Source organism: Aedes albopictus, chromosome 1 (genome assembly GCF_035046485.1).
Source record: "Aedes albopictus strain Foshan chromosome 1, AalbF5, whole genome shotgun sequence".
Taxonomy (NCBI): domain Eukaryota; kingdom Metazoa; phylum Arthropoda; class Insecta; order Diptera; family Culicidae; genus Aedes; species Aedes albopictus.
The window spans coordinates 283,009,627-283,027,208 of NC_085136.1; the positions used below are offsets into that span (position 1 = coordinate 283,009,627).

At 35.9% G+C, this 17,582-nt stretch overlaps 2 protein-coding genes across 2 annotated transcripts in view; both read right to left on the minus strand.

Annotated features, from left to right (window-relative positions):
• The window catches only part of LOC109622669 (pyrokinin-1 receptor-like), a 339,959-nt gene that overhangs the window by 191,924 nt on the left and 130,453 nt on the right, over nt 1–17,582 (minus strand). The gene's annotated exons all lie outside the window — the stretch shown is intronic.
• Nucleotides 1–17,582, minus strand: part of LOC134291907 (uncharacterized) — a 93,180-nt gene that overhangs the window by 849 nt on the left and 74,749 nt on the right. The window lies entirely within an intron of this gene.

A 17,582-nucleotide genomic window follows, 5' to 3' on the forward strand; every position in this document is an offset into this window, starting at 1 on the left:
ACCATTAGATTAGCCCACTCGTCGTTTCAGAGAGGTGTAACCCATTCTTACCCATGTCAGCTCTGTAGCGTCTGGTATTCCTTGCTCGTGTTCATGTCCATGTGCTGCCAGGTTGCCACAATTCGGTTGTTAAATTTAGAAAAATGTATTGATTTTTTGATTTTATACAAAAGAACACATTTTTCTGAACCACTATGATTTTTTTCAGATTTTTAGAACTTTGTTTTGCATTAGCATTAGCATTAGCATTAAGCGAGTCGCACAAATTCGTGGGTGGTACAGTCCTAGACCTCTGTTATGAGGGTTGCCTCCTTCCCGTCCGAACCAAAGCACAAAGATTTGGAACTAATCTCTGACTCTTAGACAAGACTGTCGCAATCCTCCAATGGTCGAGCACTGTCCTGGCCACGTCCTTGCGACTGCTGAGGAATGGGAAAGGATGGTAAGTTTTGGACACCTATTAAAAATGTAGACAACTCTACGATCTCTCAGGCCTAGGTGTCACGGGAATTTGGGTGTTGTTAGTAGAAGGGTAAACTCCAAAGGATACGCTTGGATAACCTTCAGGATCACTATTGTTAGACTGCTTCGAATCAGTTGTCTGCCCAATTCATCCTGGTTTCCTCATCATCTTGTTGACCTTTGGTTGAATTACTAGATTCTTCGGTTTGTAACCTGAAATATAAAATAATAATAACATCGTACGTCAAATAAGCTACATATTAGTGGTACGCTCGCCACAGTTACATATTTTTAAAATATTATTTATATCGTACGATACATTTATCTGAATCCTGCTGAAATAAAATGTTAATTAGCAGTACATTGAAACACAAATACTACAAAACACAAGGAAAAGAGCATCAAACTTTGATCTTGGAAATTTAAAAACACGGTAAATAAATATCAAGAACAAAATTTGATTTGGTAGATCTTACACCGCAACGCACCATTCTAAGGTGATCTACCCACGTTACGGGGTTTCAAAAGAACTCCTGGTACAATCTTCTTAGAAATTCCAAAAGAAATTCTTCTGAGCAATTATTAGAATTTTAGCAAAATCTTTTGAAAAACTTTTGGAGCATTTTTCGGAAAAACTCCTGGTGAAATTCTCAAAGAAATTTAAAAGATATTTAGAACTTTGTTTTGATACTCGAAATCAACTGCAAAAAGATTTTTCGAAATCACCTTTTGACAACTGCACAACTGCTTGATAGCTCCGCCCAGTTCAAAATCAGACGAGGGGTGATTCGACAAATCGCTCCCATACAAACTTCAAGCTGATTTTTAAATAGGTTCCCGAGCATTAAAATCCATGAAAATTTGGATTTCGGCTATGAAATTATCTTAACTCCGCTAAAGAAGCCAATTAGGGTCTTACTGGCATCGATCCTAATGTGCCGGTTGGCACTCCGGATGTTTTAGCTAAAGCACTTTGGAAGCGGTACCAGGTCACGTGTACGGAGTTGCTTGAAGATGCAGATGTGTGGCTTTTTATGGGAATCCAATAGAGCCCACTGTTGAACCCCCGCCACCTTCTAAGCATCCTCCTCTTGAGCTGTCTGGAAACCAGAAATCTGGTCAGTCCCCGAAGGAAGTGCCAATGGTGGTAATCCACATGGCTGTATAAACTGGGACGATTTCCAAGCTTCCACCGGGGGGGGTGGGGGGGTTTGTATGTTAAGCCCCTGGATTCCTGCCCTTGCTACCCCTGTATGTATCCCAAGTAATATTTTGATGGCCAGTTAGTCTTGTAGCGGTTTCCAAAACCGTCATTAAACCTGAAACCTTTTATTCTGGTTTATTGATGGTTCTTATAACCTCTTCTAGTCTATTTGACTATAAAATGTTACTTGGGTTTTGATGTATGTATGTGTGTATGTATGTATGTATGTATGTATGTATGTATGTAAGTATGTATGTATGTATATATGTATGTATGTATGTATGTATGTTTTTCTTCCCCTCAAAAATTCAAACAATTGGCTTCTTTAGCGGTGTTGAGATAATTCCATATTCAGAATCTGCATGCGAAACTGAGCCGAAATCCAAATTTTCATGACTTTTGGTGCCAGGGAACCTATTTAAAAATCAGTTTGAAGTTTGTATGGGAGCGATTTGTCGAACCAGTCGCATTTTGTACTGGGCGGAGCTGTCAAGCAGTTGGCCAGCTGTCAAAAGGTGATTTCGAAAAATCTCTTCGAAAGCTATTTTAGGTACCAAAATGAAGTTCTAAAAATCTGAAAAAAATCATGATGGTTCAGAAAAAGCTGCTCTTTCGCATAAAATCAAAAAATCAATGCATTTTTCTTAATTTAAAAACCCAATTCATCGACATTTAACAGGAGTTATGTCCAGATTACATGATCTACTCAATTTATAAATAGTTAAAAAAAAACAACTCAATTGAAAGTGCCATTTCCGACTTTGACCAGAAATAGTCCATCGCAATGTGTAATCACAATTTGATTCAAATTTTCCCCCAATCACAATAACCATTTCAACGATGCTATCACTCCTTTCTGGCCACAGTTGGCGCTTAGGGATCGGTTGCCGAATGTATTTTTAGAACCTGAATGGTAATCAAATAGCGGTCGTCCAGCATCGGTTTTTCGATGTAACTGCTGGCTCTATAGCTGGCCAGTCAGCCAGCCAGCCAGCATTGATGGCCGCAGAGCACAAAGTCCACTCCGAAAGAGTTGAGCTAGCAATCGAGCTCGAGCACGGATCTGAATTGGAGATTTTTCCTCTCGGGTCTCGGGGTCAATGGAGCCCTATTTTTCGGTGATAGGAATGTGGATGAGGTATCGCACGGGGTCAAATCTGTTGTATCGTGCGAGTTGGTGGTACTCGCACTCAGCTTGTTAGCGTGATTGAATTTATCCCGAGAGAATGGGAAAAAGTTCGGAGTTTGAATTCGGAATTCAATACGAATGTGTGCTCTTTAAAATGCTGATACAGTGGTCCTGGGTATGGCATGTTCGAGCTATGCTGCTGATGGATGTACCGTACAGTGGAGTGGATCATAATAGGATAAATCTGGTATTTGAAACTTTTTTCCAAAAATGAACCACTATGCCATCAGCAACCAAACGGCGCACACAGGCGTAAATGGGCCAAATTCCTGGCCATAAGTCGAAAATTTTTTTTCAGGGTTTTCCAGAGTCTAATATTTTTTAAAGATACATGAAGTAATGCTTCATCATGTGGCAATCAATAAAATACTTTGGGATGCATATTTTTTTTAGAATAAATGCTGAAATTTGACGATTTTCTCTACTGTTTTTTTTATTTGCATCATAACTCATCGGAAGAACTTCAATTTTCGAACTATTGACAATTTAAAAAAAATAACTGAGTATGTAACACAGTTCTTCTGATAAAGGAGTAACATTTAAACAAAAAACTTCACATGGTTTCAGTTATTTTGCTCTCTTACAGAAGAGTTTTCAAAATCATGTTTTTTGTCAATTTTGAACCATTTTCAGCATTCAAAAAGTTTTCAGATTCTGCAGCATTCCACGATCTGGATAAAATTACAATAAAATATAAGGCATATCCTTTGTGAATCGCAAGAGAACGGGTACCAGAATGTACCAGACGAAAAAATTAATCATTTTGAAATTTACACCTTTTTAACTAGTTCTTAGTTACAATTTAGGTTTAATTTCGAAAAAGCAACTTCGTTTCGACTACTTTTTCAATGAACGGCCACTTATTCTCGGTAGAAAGATCATAGCAGAATACAAATCAGGTCTTTTATCTCTTAACAAAATGTGTCAAATGGAATTAGTTTAGTTAATTTGGGCAGAAATCTTCATACACCAATAAACGCCTAAATGTATGCAATGCAGTAGTAATCTAATGTAGCTAATACTGTTGTGTTCAAAACTTGTTATAAAAAAAAACAAAAACAAGTTCACTATTTGTAGCATGTAATCATATGTTGATGCACCGTTAAGAAAATATTTTCAGATAAATAGTGTTTTTTATAGCTACCCGACTAGGCGATCATAACAAAATTATATCATAATATGTTATTATGTTATACAGATTTTTTCTAACATAGGCAGTTATAATTTAGATGCAGGATGTTGTTAAAATAACAAAAATTCTAACTAAAAATCATAAGGGTTCTAACAAAAGTGTATCAGAGTTTGTTACAAATACATCAAAAATATATCAAGCCCTGTTCTAAGTTTTTGATAAAATATATCAAAATTATAATACAGATTGATATATTCAATTAGGGTAGAAATCAAATAGGGTAAAAACTAGTTTTTTACTCATTTTTGGGTAATTACTTTAAGTGTGTTATTCTATTTTTAGAAAATTATAGGTCACATAAAAAAAACTTTCGAGTTCATTATAAAACCTACGAACATGGACGGGATTTGAACCACCAATCCTGCCATCGTAAATTTTCAGTCGCCTTTACCAATGAGGCTATCACAGCACTTGAAGTGAGAGACGAAAGAAGCTTTACTGGTTCTACGTATTGCCAGTTTCCCTATTCCCCCATCTCTTGTTTGTCAGTCGCAGGACAAAAACAGACAGTAATTTGAATGCAAGATCAAACAATGACCCTCTCTCTCTCTTACCAACAGCGCTATCACGGTGCGCAGACATGCGCACTGAAACACTAATAACAGTGGTGGCGTTCGCATGGCCCGTCGTCGGCTATTTCCATCAAGGAACAAAGAGAACGACGAAAAAGTAGCTAGTCGACTATTTATGGTTGAGCTTCGTCATGGGGTGCATTTTTGCGGCGACAAAGATTCTTTCCGGACAGAAATTATTTTTATTTTATTTTTTGTTTTGTTCGCGCTGCGAGAACGGCGATCATACACGTACCTACGTGAGCGAAGGTAAAATGTGGCTTTGTTTAATTGATCACAATTATATCATACCTATGCCGATATGATTACTTCTGCAGATGCTGTTTAGTTTTATTCTGTTTTAGATTATTTTTAGTAATGAAAAAAGATATTTATGATATAATGTCAAACAATATATGGTCGAATAATAATAGTTCGAAAGAAAAAAGTTATAATAGACAAATGCAATCATCAATTGAGCAGAATTGTCTGTATGCATAGTTGGCATTTTTATTGATTAGAATTATTTAGTAGGTACCACATTTGCTATCTCCACGCTCACTTACATTCATTACTTCATAATACATAGTCTGTTCGGTACTTGTTGACGTTATAATTAGAAGTTAGAATAGCAGTACTGTTAAAATGACATATAAATCCAATTATAATTATAACTTAAAAGTTTACTCAATTTTGAGATTAAAAAAACTCGTGTGCAGATGTATCACTTTTTGATGCTAAAATTTTACTTAACCTATAAGAATTGGGAATCGTAGAAAAGTGATAGGATTTTGGCACCGTAACGGGACTGGGATATTGAAAGAAGGAAATAAATACTTAGATAAACATATAAAAAACTATGATGCTATATTTACCCAAAAACTCAACATAAAGCAATGAATAAAATAAAAAATACGGAAGAGTCTGATGAAATTTCTAGAAGTTGCAATGCCTTTATTTTTTACTTCATAATATGAAACAGCAGTCAATAAACTAAAGAAGGTATACTATGTAATGGTTATATCTGCGATAAATTTTCTCCGATTTTGACAATATTGATCTCATTTAATCCAGATTTATTTTTTCCATCTAAAACAAATCCGACTGAAACAATCTGGTCATCGTGGGTTAAGGAAAACCCGAATTGCCATACGCGTGGAATTTTCCATAGACCAGCTGCAATAGCATATCTGCCCAGCCTAGGCCCAAAGTATTGACTTCAAAGTAATCATTACGAAGCATGTTTCACGAGAGACCATGTCTTTTCAATACGCTAACTCCAACAATGACGATATTAGAATAGTGGAGCTTAGAAGAAAAGGGGTGTGTAAGTTACAAAAACCCACTTTCGAGTAAATGAGCTTTGACGTTTTTCACCAGCTTTTCATCCCATTCAAAATGTATGGAGCTTCAATATCAACCCAATTTTCTCTGATTACTGTATTTTTTCTAATCATCATAAAAATAATCTTTAAAATGTTCCTGAAAGCTTGAAATCTGAAGACTTTTTGAAATGCTCAGCTCAAACTCGACAGAATAGTCACTTACACCTCTTTGCATTTGGGCCCCTCAATAGCATAAAAACATGTTCCAGAAAATTTGGACTTTTGAGAATACCACGTAACCCAATCGTTCTATTCGCATAACCAATCAATAAAAATAAGATTTATTATTCAAACGAGTCGAAGTTCACTTAAATCGGTTCAAAGTTGAAAAAATATGAGTACTTTTCAGTTTTGAGGGTAGCCGGATACGCTTCCGAAATTCTACGCAATAAAAACAAGCAAATCTGCAGCCCCTCAACAGCAATTGAATGTTTTTTCATAAATTTTTCAATTACATAGAATAGAGCTGTTTCCTTATAAGCATTTTTTTATATTTTACCTGCGTCCATCGACCTTTTGCTCCACAAGCAATGAAAAAAAAAACGAATACATAATCAAATTTCTCATTTTTTGTAATATAGCTAAAAGTTAAAATTATTTCATATTCTGATATAATTATGTTATTTTTTCAACTGATCATTTTGTTCAGTTGCAAAAATAACAAAGTTATAACAGAGTTTGTTCTGATTTATTTGTAACAAAACTAGTTACAAAAGATTATAATATATTTTGTTATAATTTAGTTTGAAAAAGTTTGAAACAGTCCATGTCATAACAAAATTATAACATAATTTGTTAGTTATATCACATTAAGATATAATTATGATATATTCTTGTTATGTTCATTTAGTCGGGTAAACTCATTGAGTTTTTCACTCAGTACTCCACGAACTTACTTTTATGTATAAAGTTGTGTTCAAATGCCATGTTTTAATAGAAAAATTCAAACTGATATATTCCTCACGGCTTCTATCATCATGTTCAAACTCCTAAAATTTCCATCCATGATTCATTTTTGAGTTTTGATGTGTTTTCCAGGGCACTATAAAAGTTACCCACAAATGAAAATGTGATACCCAAAATATCTAGAAAAAGGTACAACATTTAAACTGAGTTTATGGGGCCGTTAAAAAATAACGGCCCATATTCCCAAAAATTGTGAAGATAGAACAATTGTTCAACAAGTTTCTCAATTATGACACTCCTTATAACTTTGCTGAAGACATAAACACGTTATCTACACTTATAAAATAATTGAATTTCTCTCACACTTCTAGGAGAATTTCTATGAAACGAGGTGGCCCTTGTTACCAAACAATATTTTTCATGGAAATATAATTATTTTTCAGTTCTCTGTTGTTAAATAAAAATGTTTGATGCTTCAAGCGATTTTTGGGGGTGAAAATAAACGTTGTTTTTGGAAATCGTTGTTATAAGAAATCATATCTAGCCTTTAAGTGGATTAATATGGCTATTTATAATCCAAAATGCTTCCTCAATATCTAATTTCACAATTTTATCGCTAGTACATACATAATACACCATAAAAACGTGTTAAAACTTTTTGGCCATGAATAGGACCCTGTTACTCCAGTGTGCGGCGGTATGACAGCTCGCACACCGCTGAGAATGAAATCCGCTGTGGGATACCTTAGCAGCGCACCAATAGCCACAGAACACCGCATTGTAGATATTTGTATCGGAATATGATTAGCTTTCTTTATGGAAAACGCGATCCGAAACGTGATTCGGTAAGATTTGGTCGGGCGAGCGGGAATATTGAAAGCGAATCGATTGAACGTATGGATGTCACATGGGACGACGACGACGCGGCGACGTGATGATGTTCGTCAACTGCTGTGTGTGCTGTTGATTTATGAAAAGAATCCTTGCTGGTTGCTGGTCTTTGAAACGAAACGAATGAAGCTGATTTTCTGGGGCTTAGCTTACCATTATTCACCTCTATTCCGGCATTAGGGTGCCACCTATTGAGCGGGATGAAAATTTTCCAATAGCCTTCTCGACCGTTCCGGTAAGTAGTTTTCTGTTCTGCCATGTGCAATAAGCTATTGGAAAGTTATTGAAAACCAATGAAAGCATGGTTGAACACTGCTTCCGTGATACATACCTACTGCATGACATTCATACTGATTGGGCTACACTTCCACTGTTGTAAAGAGAACTAAGAGAACTAGGGTGTGCTAGGGTGTTGTATCTAGGTATGTAGGTGGATAAAGAACATCTTGAATAGATGGATTTAAGCACTGAATGAAAAGAAATTGGCATGTACCTCCAATGTGATACAAGTAAGTTAAGTCAAATGTTTTCCAGAGTTCATTATATATATATGTATGTCATGAATGGTCGAAATTTCATTGCAATCGGTTCATTGAATCCAGAGTTATAACAGCTCAAAGTTGGTTATCGGATAATTTTACCTTTTTCAAGAATCTTTATAACTTCGTGAAGAATGGCCCGATCTTTTCCAAATTTGGACCACTGATACACAACTAGTTGATAAACAGTAAAAATTTGGGAATATTTGATGCATTTTTCGAAAAATTACAGCTAGTTAAACATTTTTTGAAAAGTGAAAATTCTGCCTGTCCCGAACATTTTGTCTATCCCCTGTAGTCTGTGATTTCGTCGGTAGGTGGCGCTAGTTGTCAAGTAAGAATTAAAACTTCTCTATTTTTGGATCCAAAGCAAAAAGAAAAATGTCGTCCTCGGCAAAGTTTTTCAGGAAGTCAAAACCTATCTGGTGATTTAAAATTTAGTAGGTGATTTCACCGCTAGGTGGCGCTAGTCATCAAGTAAAATTTTAAACTTCTCTAGCTCGCGATCCAGAGCAGCTACAGGGGATAGACAAAATGATCGGGACAGGCAAAATTTTCACTTTTCAAAAAATGTTCAACTAGCTGTAACTTTTCAAAAAGTGCATCGAATATTCTCAAATTTTTACTGTAAGTTCATCAACAAGTTGTGTATTAGTGGTCAAAATTTGGGAAAGATCGGGTCATTTTCCACGAAGTTATAAAGATTCTTGAAAAAGGTAAAATTATCCGATAGCCAACTTTGAGCTATTATATCTCCAGATTTAGTGAACCGATTGCAATGAAATTTTGACCATTTATGACTTATATAATGAACTCTAAAAAACATTTAATTTAACTAGAAATTTTTAACAAGAGAAAAAGTTATAGCGATTTTATTTTCTTCACGATATTTAAGCAAATTGGTCTATTTTTAATATGTATTCCATTACATTTTCAATTAGTTGGCGGCTATGTTGTTACTTTCCTTCAAAACACATTTATAAATAAGTCAATTAGAGGGGAATTAAATGAACTATGATTTGCATCTTGAATTTTGATACGATGCTGAAGTTTTGGATATTTTTGTGTTTTATTAGAAAAAAAATCTAATCGCAATAATTTTCTTCCGTGTTAAGAATTTTAAGTTTAGTTAACGGTTTTTCATAGTTCATTATATAAGCATTGGCGTAACTAGAGGGGGGGCCAGGGGGGCCAGGCCCCCCCCCCAGAATCCGCCAGGCCCCCCCCAGAAATTTTTCATGACTTTATATATGGAAATTAGAAAAAAATCTGAAAACCACTGTCGTGGTGACAAACATAGATCTATATTTTCAATTTAGTTGAAAATCGGAGTTTTCGACTAGCGAAGTTGGATTTTTCTCCAAATCCGTGCGTCGGACCTAACTTCGGAAGTGGTGCGCTGTATAGCAATTATAGCAATTCTGGGTTTCAACTGCACGTACAGTAATAGAAATTTATTTGGCATAATATGTGTTTAAATTGACAGTTATTGGAGACAATTCTCAACTTGTCACTCTTTACAAGATCATTTTCCAAAATGGTCTATGTAATTAGTTAGTTTTGTTTGGAAATATTATATAATCAGAATTATATAAAAAGCAATACTTTGTACATCTTCTTTTTTAAATCGCTGAGAAATTAAATCTTGATGATAATTTCCAGGAATTCCTGGATGGGTATCTTTAAGAATCTTTGAATTTTCTAGCAGAATTACTGCAAAATATGGTTAAGTGATTCTTTATGGAAATCAAGTATCATGTGGGTAAAAACTCTGGTTGAATTTGCAATGGAATTCCAGCAAAATTTTGAGAATTCCTAGTGAGAATAGATGTACGTAGCTGAAGCGTAAATGCGAGTGTATTCATCAAAACCATGCTGGAGGTGATTTCTAGTCGGTCACTATTAATTTCTTTTATATCGTGGGCCAGGGGTATTTTTGCGTCTATCAAACAACGCACAAATTTAAATGGTCATTGAGGAAGTTTTAATATATTTGAAAGCTGGTGCTGCAAGATGTAATCGTAAGTTTGTAGGTATTCATGATTGGATTTGTAAAAGACTTGTTAGTCGTGAGATAATTGTGAAAGAATTCCTGGATGACTTCTTGGAGAATTTCTTGGCTTCTATGTCCCTCTAAAATTATCTAAAAGAATTTCAATATAAATCGCTGGAAGAATTCCTCTAGAAATCCTTCAAATTATTCAAAAAATCTACAAGTAATCCTAAAAAAACCCTGGGGTGAATCCCTGAAAAACATTATGAACGGAATACTGTAATTTTTTAACTAACCGCTGATTAAATAAAAAAAAATCCCGAGAGAAATTTAGGAAGAAATCATTACAAGAATTCTCGGAGCAATACCTGCAGGAATCCCTGGAGTAATTTGTGAAAGTATACCTGGAGGAATCCCTGGATGAATTCCTGGAGGAATCCAAAAAGCAATTATGCTAGGAATTTCAGGAAAAAAATCTGAAGAATCCGCATCAGAAATCCCTGTAGAAATTACTAAAAAAATTTTTAGATGAATCCTTGGAGGAATTTCTGGATGCATTCCTGGAGGAATCCTTAGAGGAATACTTCAAGAAATCACAGGAGGAGTTCCTAGATGTATTTCTGGAGGATATCCGGGAGAACCTCCTGGAAAAATTCCATGCGGAATCTCTGGAAAAGTTCCTGGACTAATGCCTGGAGCATTAGGGGATTTTTTTTATTACTGTACAAATTGGTATGAAGTTTCTGAAGGTTAATGAAATTAGGTAGGGATCATATATATTTGAAAAACTAAATTGAAAAAAATCAGGGTCACCTAATTTTCCGGAAAACTCCAGTGAAAATCAAACATTTTCCACAGACACCACCTACTTTGAAAAATCATAGAACGAAGCATCATAGGCACATTTTTTTGTGAAATCATAAGCAAATTTTCTCAGCAATTTCAAGATGGATTTCTGGAGGAAATCCTAGAAATTTTTTTGGACAAATTTCTGGCGGATTCCCTTGAAAAGTTAATGGATTGATTGATTGATTTGTCTTTTTTAAAGAGACTTTCAGCCCTTGGCTCTAAAGTTAATGGATTAATTTCTGAAGGAGGCATCCCTGGAGAAGTTCCTGGAGTAATGCCTGGAGCATTAGATAAATTTCTGATGAAATTTCAAGATAAATATCTAGAAGAATTCCCAGAGAAATTTCTGGAGGAATTCCAGGAGGAATTCTTGGAGGAATCTCACGGAAGAATCCTTAGAGGAATCCTTGCAGGAATTTCTGGTATATTCTTGGAGGAATTCCTGGTGGAATTTCTAGAAGATCCCGTGAAATATTGCGGATTTTTAGAAAAATTTCCACTCTGCGGTAGCCGCCGGGTCCTACCGCAGCTGTCAAAGTCCTACCGCAGCCATGAAAATCATCATATCATTAAAACTGAAGGCCAAATCAAAGTATGCTTGCAAGGTGAAATGCTCTGGAAACCCTTGAAAACCAACAACAAACAATGATCATCGGCGTCGTATCCAAGGCGTCGGTTGGGCCGCTTGATGATAGCTCAGTGAAAATCAGTAGTCTGACAGCTGCGGTAGCTTTTTGTTCTACCGTAAAACGGAAAGTTTTCTCCAAAATTGCAATAACTCCTGGACGGATTTCTAGAGGAATCCCTGGAGTTGAAATTCATGGATTTATTCCTAGGGGAAACCTGAAAGAATTTCTTGAGGAGCCCCTGGAGACACTGCGGTAGTAATTTCTGAGGAATTTCCAGAGGAATTCCTGAAGAAATTCCTATATGAATTCCTGAAGAACTTTCTGAAGGAATTCCTGGAGTATTTCTGAAGAAACCTCATAAGGAATTCCCGCAAAATTTCTTAGAGAAATTTTTACAAAAATTCTTGACAGAATCACTGGAGATATTCTTGGAAAGAACCCTGTATCAATTCCTGGAGGAATCTCTCGAGAAATTCCTTAAGAAATCCCTGGAGGATACCCTGGGGAATTTCCTTAAAAAATCCCTGGAGAAATTCCTGGACTAATGCCTGGAGTAATCTCTGGATACAATTCTAGATGAGTTCCTGGTGGAGTTTTCAGAAGAATTATGGGAGCAATCTAGTGGAGTTTGGAGTTTTTAGAAGAACTCCCGAAGCAATCTCTAGATGAATTGCTGGAGAAATGCCGGGATGAGTCCATGGAGAAACTCCCAGGAGAAATTTCTAAGGAAACCTCTTGAAAAATTTCTAGAGGAATCCTTAGAGAAATTTGTAGAGAAATTCTTGGAAGAATCTCTGGGAAAATTCTTTGAAAAATCCCTGGAGGAATCCCTGAAGCAATTTCTGGAGAAACCTCAGGAGGAATGCCTGGAAAGTTCTGGACAAATTCCTTGCGGAATCTCAGGAAGAATTCCTGGATTAATCTGTAAAGGATTTTTTGTGGAAATTCCTTGGAACTATCTCTGGAAGAATTCTTGAATGAATTCCTGGAGGAATCTCGAGAGAAATTCTGGAAGTAGTTAATGGAGGAATTTCTGAAGAAATTCTAAAAGAAATTTCTGAAGAAATTCCAAGAGAAATTTCTGAAGAAACTCCAAGAGAAATTTCTGAAGAAAATCCAAGAGAAATTTCTAGAGGAATTCCCAGAGGAATTTTTGGAGGAATTCCAGGAGGAATTCCTGAAGGAATTGCGGTAGTAATTTCTGAAGGAATTCCTATGGGAGTTCCTGGAGGTCTTTCTGAAGGGATTCTTGGGGTAATACTTAAGTAACCTCTTGAGGAATTCCTGGAGGCATCCTTAGAGGAATTTCTAGAGAATTACTTGGAAGAATCCCTGGGGGAATTCTTGCAAAAAAAAAACCTGGAAGAATCCCTGAAACAATTTCTGGGAGAACCTCAGGAGGAATTCCTGGACAAATCTCTATAGGAAATCTTGGGGAAAATCCGTGGAACTATTCATGGAAGAACTGCAGGAGGAATCCCTTAATGAATATCTTGAGAATCTCTAGAGGAATTCTGGCAGGAATCCATGGAGAAATTTCTGAAGGAATTCCTGGAGAATTTTTTAGAGGAATTCAGAAAGGAATTTCTGGTGGAGTTTCAGGAGGATTTTCTGGAGCAATTACTACAGGAATCATCGGTGGAATTCCTGGAGGGATCAATGAAATAGATCCTGGAGGAATGTGCAGAGGAAACCCTAGAGAAGAAATTCCTGGAAGAATTTTCGGAGGATTTCATGGAAGAATTCCTGGATCCAAACTTGAATAAATTCCTGGAGTAATTCCTGAGGAAATACCTGGGGTAATACCTGGAGAAATTCTTGGTAGAACTCTTGCAAAAGTCTCTGGAGAAATGCCTGAATGAAATCCTAGAGGCATTCGATTTCTGAGGGAATTCCAGGAGGATTTTCTGAAGAATTCTCAGGGGAAATACTGAAGAAACCGCTGAAATTCCTGAGAAAATCCTGAAATCCTGGATTAATTCTTGCGGGAGTTTCTGAAGGAATCCCAATAAGAGTTCTTCTAGAAATGTTTAAAATAATCTCGGAATACGTTTTTGTAAGAATAACAGAAGAAATTTCCGGTGAATCCCTGGAGGAACTCTTGAAGTAATTTCTGAAGAAACCCGATGAGGAATGCCGGAAGCAAGCCCCATTAGGAACTCTTTATGGAATCTCAGGAGAGCTTTCTTAGCGAATACCTGGAAATTTTAGGAATAGATAAAAATATGAAGAAATCAATGTCTGCAGTAATTGTTGAAGGAATACTAGGATCCCTAGTGGAGCGGACCTGGTGGGATGGTTAGAACACTTGACTATCACGCCGGGGATCTGGGATCGAATCCCACTCCCGACAAACTCGCAAAATGTGAGTTCTTCCTTCGGAAGGGATGTAAAGCGTGGGTCCCGAGATGAACTAGCCTAGGGCTAAAAATCTCGTTAATAGCATAGCATACCATGAATACTTGCTTAAATCTTGGATGAGCCTAGGGCTAAAAATCTCGTTAATACACCCCGAGCAGGGGAGAATATCAAATTGATAACTACGAAATCACATAACCTGTTTTTATATCTTATTTTGTTATTATTAAATTATCAAAGCAGAGCTTTTCCATAACAAATTTAGTTGGACAATCTCAATTTGTTATAATCAAGCTATTGATATACATTCATCAAATTACATTTCAATAACATATTTTGTTGAGGTACAAGTTTTGTTATTGTTGTATTTTTGATCAACTTATCAACAATAGCACAACAGTAACAAGTTTTGAAATCAAAGCAACATAGTTCGAGATTAACTTAGTTTACGCTATTTTCCATAATGAGGGAGAATGTGCGTGCATATGCTCTGTACATCTTGTATTATTAGATTATTTTCTCAGCTTGTATTTTTCGTTGATTTTCTATAATAACTAGCAATGGTTACTGATATGCTCTAAACGCTTGTTTTGTTATTCATATAGGGCCTTGTAGCATTTTGGAAGGTGAACCTATTTTGGGCACTTGATGCTATAACTAAGTCAGTTTCAAACCAATTGGTTTGAATTTTTGTATAGGGTTAGATACTGTACGTAACTCATCTTGTGTCAATTAGGTATAAAATTAATTTAGCTACTGCGGCAAGTATCAAAAATAGGTACACCTGCCCAAATGGTACAAGACCCTAGCATTATTACTTACTTTGTTAATAGTTTGATATCATAACTAATTTTGCTTTCGGATTGTTATTAATAACTTTAAAATAACAACATTTGTTATTGACATATTTCCAAAATTCATTGTTATTATGTTGTTATCAAACTAACATAACATGTTATTAAATTGATCCTCCAGGAACATTTTTTTGTTATGATTTTTGTTATTTTGCCGCTTATGACAGCCAAGTTTATAACATAATTTGTTATGTTAATAACAAGAAAATAACTTATTTCATTACTCAGTTATTTTGCCAAAATAACACATTTTCTTATGCTGTTGTTATTCCCTTCTGCTCGGGACATAAAAAAACTAGGATCCCTAAAGGTTTTTTGTACAAATTTTTGAAGCAATTCTTGGAGTGTTTTTTAAGGATCTCTAAGTAAAATTTTCTGAAAGAATTTCTGGAATACATTCCTGCAGAAATACTTCGAATCATTCCAGATGTAATTATTGGAGCAATCTCTAGTGGAATTTTGGAAGGCATATATGGAGATATCCCTGTAGAAATCTCTGAATACCTGAAGAAATACCTTAAAGGATCTCTGGAGAAATTCCTGAAGGAAACTTCGAGAAAAGCATTGGAACAATTACTGTAGGAACCTCTAAAGATATCCCAGGACAAATCCCCGAAAAAATGTTTAGTGGAATCCCTAGATGAATTCATGATTGAATTTCTGGAAGAAGCCAAGATGGAATCACTGAATTAAGCTATGGAAAAAAATCTTGGAGAAATTGTTCGTACTCATATAGTTTATAAAACTATGAACAAATCTGAAATACTGATTTGCATATTCACATATCGGGCGCCCATCCCGCTTAAAATTCATCTCAAGTCAGGCCCCCCCTGGGCCCCCTCCAGGAAAAAATCCTAGTTACGCCAATGTATATAAGTCATAAATGGTCAAAATTTCATTGCATTTGGTTCATTGAATCCGGAGATATAACAGCTCAAAGTTGGCTAACGGATAGTTTTACCTTTTCTAAGAATCTTTATAACTTCGTGGAGAATAGCCCGATTTTTCTCAAATTTTGACCGCTGATACACAACTAGTTGAAGAACTCACAGTAAAAATTTGAGAATATTTGATGCACTTTTTCGAAAAGAGCATTGGCGTAGCTAGGGGGGGTTCCAGGAGTGCCTGGCACCCCCTAGAACAAATTTGGCACCCCCTAGAATTTTTCCTTGACAGTCACCTAAAATTTAAAACTTATCACAATAATTCTAATATTTTTTTTAATGGTACATTTGAATAAAACTTAATCACACCCGGAATTACTTATATACCTGAACAATCTTCATGGATTCCTCCAGTAATACCTCTATCTATTCATACAGTTATTTCTCTAGGCTTCCTTTATGGATTGCTCCCGATATTTCTTCAATAAACTTCCCTTAGAATTCTCCAGGCAGTCCAGATGGGGTTGTACATACTAGAAATTTCTGCAAAGATTGGTCCAGCAATTTCTCCTACGATTTCTTTGGAAATTCTTATTTTGATACTTTTCGAAATTCTTCTAGGAATTCCTCTAAAAATGTCTATTGAGACAATCTTCCTGGGATTCTTTCATAAGTTCCTCCAGTGATTCTTCCAGGAATTTCTTCAGAGATTTTATTCAGAGGTTCTTCCAGAAATTTCTGGGAATTGTGGCTAGGATTCCTCAAGCAACTTCTGCTGTGATTCTTCCAGCAATTTCTCTTAGAACTCCTCCAGCTTAGAACTCACTGTGGTACCTTCAGGTATTCTACTAGGGAAGTTGTTCCGGAAATTCTTCCGGAAAATCTCCCTGGGATTTTTCTAAAAATCCCTTCGATGATTCTTCCAGAGATTTCTTGAATGATTTATCCAGGACTTCCCCTAGAGGTTCTTCCAGAAATTCCACAGGAGATTTCTCCAAAAACTTCTATTGACCTTCCTGCATGAATTCCAGCTGGGATTCTTCAAGCAATTCTCATTAGGACTCAGAAATACTTCTAGGGATTTCTCCTGGCATACTTACTTGCTGCAATACTTTCGGGAAATCTTTCTGTGATTTCCAGATTCCAGAAATCCTTCCTGCAATTCCATCAGGGATTCCTCCAGTATTCTTCTAACAATTCTTTCCAGGAGAACTGTAGGTATTCCTCCAGAAATTTGTTAGAGGAACTTCTCTTAGGATACCCGAGCAATCCTGATTCTAGGATATCTGTTGAAATTATTTCTATAATACAGGGGATAGACAAAATGATCGGCACAGGCAAAATTTTCCCTCCTCGAAAAATATTCAAATAGCTGTAACTTTTCGAAAAGTGCATCAAATATTCTCAAATATCTACTGTAAGTGGATCAACTAGTTGTGTATCAGTGGACAAAATTTGGAACAGATCGAGCTATTATGCACGAAGTTATAAAGATTCTAGTAAAAGGTATATTTATTCGACAGCCAACTTTGAGCTGTTATATCTCCGGATTCAATGAACCGAAAGCAATGAAATTTTGACCATTTACGACTTATATAGTGAGCTCTGAAAAACGTTTGACTTAACTTGAAATTATTAACAAGAGAAAAAGTTATAGCGATTTCCATTATTTTACGATTTTTTAGTAAATTGGTCT